Here is a 6,000-nt window from a genome sequence, read left to right on the forward strand (position 1 = left end):
CTATACTACCAGCATCTTCGAGAAATTGCCGCGGCTCGACATAGTCTGCGTTAATTATCGCACAGGTCAGAACACGATTCTCGAACGCGGTATCTATTTCTCGCCATACGAGTCTCTTCGCGTTATCACTCGCATAATTACCGCCGACGTGCATGAAACGTTTCTGCAGTCGCGTCTTTTCACCCTCGAGTCGCGCGATTCTAGCCACCAACGATTGTCTTTGTCCGACGGTGAGCCGAGGATGCTTGACGCTAAGTTCCTCGAGCTGTTGTATACACTCGTCACATCGCTGTAACCACGCGAAACACTCGGCTAAGGTAGCGACTCCGTTTGCTTGCTCCAAGAGCTCACGTTCCTCTTGGTTAAAATTATTCTCCATTTTTTTTATAATGTCTTTTTAACACTGTTTTAAAACAACACCGCACAATCTTCAACAGGACACTTGCATGTAATTTCGTAGCACCTAATGCAGTATCGATATTTGACTTGAATGTCAAAGTGTATTAGCTTGTTTTGTCTTTCACACACAATAAAAATACGCACCTCCGTCTCTCGTTCAGACAGAACGTATTCATCATCATCATTGTTTAAAAGATCAGAAAATTCGTGGTAAGTGTGCAACATTTTTTCTACGTTAGGATTCTCATAGCAAGTGTTACTCATTCCTGCTATCACTTCGATATACCTTCCAACGCCAGCTGGTATCTCAATGAGATAAAAACAGTTTTCCTGAGTCTTTTGTACAATTTGCTATATCGTATTCACTTTCATCGGTGTCAACCCAATTCAGTATCTCTTTATATAATTTTTGCTTCACATGATGAGGCCAGTCATAAACAGGTTGATCATACACGTAAACTTCTTGTATTGCGATGCGTTCGTGTGTTCCGCGTATACCGAGTTCTCGATCACGTAGAAATTGCACTGGTGATATTCGCTGCACATACTTTTGTTTTTCAGAATCATCATTATTCTTAAGAACATAAATGACATCTTCTACATCAAATTCAACTCGTTCATTAATGATATCTTCATAATCCATATTGTATAATTTTATATTGAAAATCTTTAATGTGTGCACACTGGACACATATCACATGAAATCAACACGAACATAGGCTGTCTGCAATTTGAACAGTACTTACCGTCCAGCCTACCGAACGCGTCAGTTATATGTTTGCGAAAAGCGTGCATTATGTTAAAATCAGTGTCCGCTATTCGCATTATACATTCAGCACACGCTGAATAAGTACCGCTTGTATAATAAAAATATATAGCACAATGTCTTGTGCGTCCAGTTATCGCATTCACTTTCGCATGCGTCAAATGTTTCTCAATAGTGTCGTTAAATTCTTCACTGCAATCGCTTGTATAACCGCTGTCCTCAGATACAATCTCTTCGTCTTCATCAGCCATCACATTCTCAAAGTTAAAATCATCTATAACGCCTATTATGCCTGCTTCATCCATTTGAAGTAGATCATTCACAATATGTTCATTGTTTACAAAGTTTTCCGGATCATTCACATTATCATCACCATTATTATTTTCAATATTATTCACAATGTCTACCACATTATTCACATCGTCCGCGAAATCTGTAACCATTGCATCGTCCGCGACATCGATTACTTCCGCGTTATTCGAATGGTTATCCATTTTTTCTCGAGTCATGCATTATTCTGATTCTCTCGCGTCGCGGACCTCGCACCAACTGTGGTGTCGTACGCTTCCTAACTAAATTATATTTCGTCTATATTTCTTGTCTCAACCGAAGCATCAGTATTTGTTTATATCTGTCAACGCGAGTCTACGAGCGTCAACGCGAGTCTACGAGCGGCCGAGATATCGGCGCTAGATCACAAGACGAAAAATGATGTGTTTAAAAATGTTAAGAGCCGAGATATCGGCGCTAAAGACGGTGCTGAGAACTCGTCTATATCCCTTGTCTCAACCGGAGCATCGGTATTTGTTTACACCTGTGCAGTGACTGCGCGAATCTACGAGCGGCCGAGATACCTGCGCTAGACCGAGAGAAATGAAGCGTTTACTTAAAAAATTTAGTAAACGTATATTCCATTTTTTAATTTCATATACCTTTTTTCCAAATATCGAGAGCAAGCGAAAGCGCGCGATGGACCGCGAGGAATAGAACGCGTGGGTGGGAGCGAGAGAGAACAATGAACGCAAGTACCGCGAAGGATAGAGCGAGAGAAAGCGATATGGAATAAGCCCACAAAAAAAGACGCAATAAGAATCCTCTAAATTATTATGCGCTATCGATATCCTCTGATGAGCGCATGCTGCCCTTGTTTATAACACCTCATAAGTGTCTAAACGTCGTAAAGGGATCCCCTACCCCACCCCCATCTTCCCCGAATTCGTCACCATGCGCTTTCCCCCGCCCGCGTGATGTCATACCCCGCGCCTATAAGTTCCCCCCGTACACCCGCTCCCCCCTCGGAATACCCAGCTCTGAACTCTCTTTTAAACATTACTGCAGTGCCTCGCTTGTCGGATTTTTCGCGTCGGTTCTTATCGCCATGAACGCCACTGCCATTCGCTTTTCCAGCAATCATCGCGTTTTGGATCGAGTTCCGTTCCGATTCTTTTCGCGCATCGAATTCTTCTGTGATTTTAATGTGAAGCATTTGGAGACGAGAGTTCGTCTCGCGACGATATCGCGCACCGGAAGTTCTCAAAGTTCTCTGGCAGACTTCGCAGTAGCATGACCGCCAATAGATCCTCGTTGATCTCAACGCCCAGCTTTGCTAGCTTGTCCACCGTGTCCGAGAAGCGTTGAGAATGTTTGCGCGCGTCGGCGCCTTCTTGCATGTGCAGCGACATCAATTGGTTCAGCAGCGCCGCTTTCTTGACCGGACCTCTGGACTGGTACAAGGATTCCAACTTGGCCCATATGTCTGCCGAGGTCTCGCATCCCTTGATGTTTGATCTCAGATGGGTTTATGGCTAGGACGATATCCGACTGTGCCATTTGAGCGCGGCTTGCGCCGACGTGGCATCGCTCTCGGTCACCTTTGGTTTAGGGACTGCCCCGCTCACGTAACCCCAGGCGTCGTTCTTAATTAAGATAACTTGCATTTGGATCTTCCACGTGTCGTAATTATCCTCGTGGAGAGCCTCGAACTTTACACCGGTCGCGTTCATCATGGCGGTGTGCTGTTGCCCGCGTCCCGAAAACTCACTCGCGCGTGGCCGTTACTGATCACTCTTTTCCCGATTAAAGTTTTTCGGACGTTTCGACGATGAGCCTGCCTGGGCCCATAACCTGTTAGTCTTTCGTGCAGCGGCGCGGCGTGCTACGCGGTTCGCGACAATGTGATGGTGGTGGGGGGGGGGGGGGGCAAAGGGCGTAGAGAAAGATCTGGGGACGTAGAGCGCCCCACTTTCCTCTATCGGCCGGGTTACGGCGGCGCTCGCGCTTGGACACGGTGACGTTCGAATGGTTGAATCGCATTTCCAACAATTTTGTCTAAAGACCACATTTTTTCTTGGGAAAGTTGAGAAACGACATAAATTTGAAGTAAAGAAGATTCACATGGAATTATAAATAAATTTTTTTTGCTTATATATTTTTCCACAAAAGACTGATTCTTTTTTCTCAAAGTCGTAAGAAAATTTCGTTATTTTTACAATATCTCCATTTGTTAATAAACAACAATTATCATTTATTGTATGTATTCGAAAACGATAATTGAAGTAGCTTCTACATACAAAAGTCCTCTTTTTCCATTGGGCAAAATACAATAATCATTTTGCAATTTGTTGACTACAAGTTCAGTTGTACAAGAATTTTTACATCAGGTCTTATTTTTCGTGATATCGATTATACAATTGTTGTAAAGGTTGCGCATACTTTTTAACTATTCGTTTCAGATACTGTAAGAAATTTGCATATTTAAAGGCACTGTAATTGTCTAAAGGTCCAAATGTTTTTACATCTTGTACAACATGTATCAATCCATATTATGTGATACGAAGCATTCATGATATAAATGTGGTACTGCATCCACAAATTTTCGTAACAGTTCACTTACATATTCAATGTACTGAGTATAATCATTACTACATAGAATTCGTACAGATATGTGTAAAGTCAAGAAATGGTTATATAAATCTTCATCTAAAATTTTTTTTAAAACAACAGGATCGACATATTGCGACGTAGCTTTTCGTCGGGAACCGCCAGGTCCGAGGGGCTACGCCCAATTAACAATAATTAACAAGGATTTCTCTTCGCGGGTAACGCTTCCTCGCGAGATCGGTAACTTTCGAAAACGGTAGCCTGTTTGAACGGTAACTCCAAAAATGCTCTAATTTTCTGGGCGCCAGGCGCGGATTTCCGCGCCGCACAACAATTAACTATAAATCGGTAGCCGGATAGGAAGCGTTACTAATGCCGGTGGCTCTTTTCTCGAAGTGGTAGAGGGGCGTGGTTCTTTAGTAATCGAGAGGGGTGGAGAGCTCGGATCGAGGCAGGTCGTAGAAGAGAATCGGTACACAATTGTCAATTAAATATCAAATTTTAAAATATATTTCGTTAAAAATTAAGGAGTACTGTGTCAACGGAAATCATGGATCTTACTCCACTTAACAAAATGTCATAAATTCACAGAGATATGGTAAAGACGGAAGCCGGAAGTCGGCACAAAGAGAATGCGGAAACTTTAGATTTGCGTTACGAGGCAGGAGGCCGTCGAGGCTCTCCGCTCGCCAATCACAACAATTATAATATGTTCGAAATCGGTATTTGCGGTAGTACGGAACGCAATTATCAACTACAAAATGACTGTCGGTGCCGGCTTTGTCCGAGAGGGACGTACTTGATAATTAAATATTCGGGCCGGTCGGTCCGATCTCTCGTGCGGCCACAAGACTCTACTTTGTATTTCGAGCTTCTCAACACTAATAAACAAACAACAGCAAAAACGGTATCGGATTCGGGATCACCGGTAACACGACAAAACGGTATCCCTTATCCGGTCCCGTACGAGAGTCGACCGCCTTACCAAATCTTACTAAATTCCGCGTGGCTGCCGAGTGATGGCCTTACAAAATCCGCCATCTTGGTCCGCCGAAGTCGATAGCCCTGGGCTGGTCCTCGCCGATGCGCCTTATCACACGGCTTACCGAACAGTGAGGAGCCCCTGTCCCGCGACGGCCGGCTCGAGCCGTCGCGCATGCGCGGACGCTCTTCGATTCCCAATAGGTGGATCCGCGTGACTCGCGTGATCCTCGATCCAGCGCCGCGCTGCTTCATCTTTCGAATGTCCGTGATAAGCACGTGCTCCATAAGTGTGAGCCCTTGTGCCGCCGTTTCGGTTGGTCCGGCTGGCCAGGCCGCGACCAATCCGATCTTGGTGGCTGGCGGTTGACATGGTTGTTGCCGCTCTTCCGGTCTGCAGTCCGGTGGCGCGTGTCCACGGCGTGATCCTTGCCGGGAGTTGTTGTGTCTCTGTGCTGTCATTCGGCGCGGTCGGTACCCTTGGCTCAGGGACGGCAACGCGCTGCGGGGCCCGACGCACGGCTCGGCGGGGAAACTCCTTGAGAGGCGCTCCTTCCACTGTCGATTGTCCCCAACAGAATTCCCACGACGGCTGCTCCTCCGTCGCTCTTGGCACACTCTTTAGATGAGCCTACACTCGGCGCCTTAACTTTAAATGATTGTCAATCGGAAAACGGTATCGCGGACTAAAAAAATCAAAAGAAAATAAAAGAACAGAACCATATCCCCCTCGACTCAGCGAGGAGTCGCTCCCGATCGACCCCTCGGTCGGACTTATGCCCTTGTGACGCGCGCGCCGGACGCGCCACGTCACAATATAAAAGTAATAATCTGTATTCGGTTGCTTTAAAATATTTAACTAATTATAATGATCGAAGTTTACGTGAAAATTCATTAGGAACAAACAATGTAATATCTTCTATCAAAGCAGATAAACGTTGTATACTTTGTGCACTTAAACAATATGGTTGTTT

Source organism: Monomorium pharaonis, chromosome 5 (genome assembly GCF_013373865.1).
Source record: "Monomorium pharaonis isolate MP-MQ-018 chromosome 5, ASM1337386v2, whole genome shotgun sequence".
Taxonomy (NCBI): domain Eukaryota; kingdom Metazoa; phylum Arthropoda; class Insecta; order Hymenoptera; family Formicidae; genus Monomorium; species Monomorium pharaonis.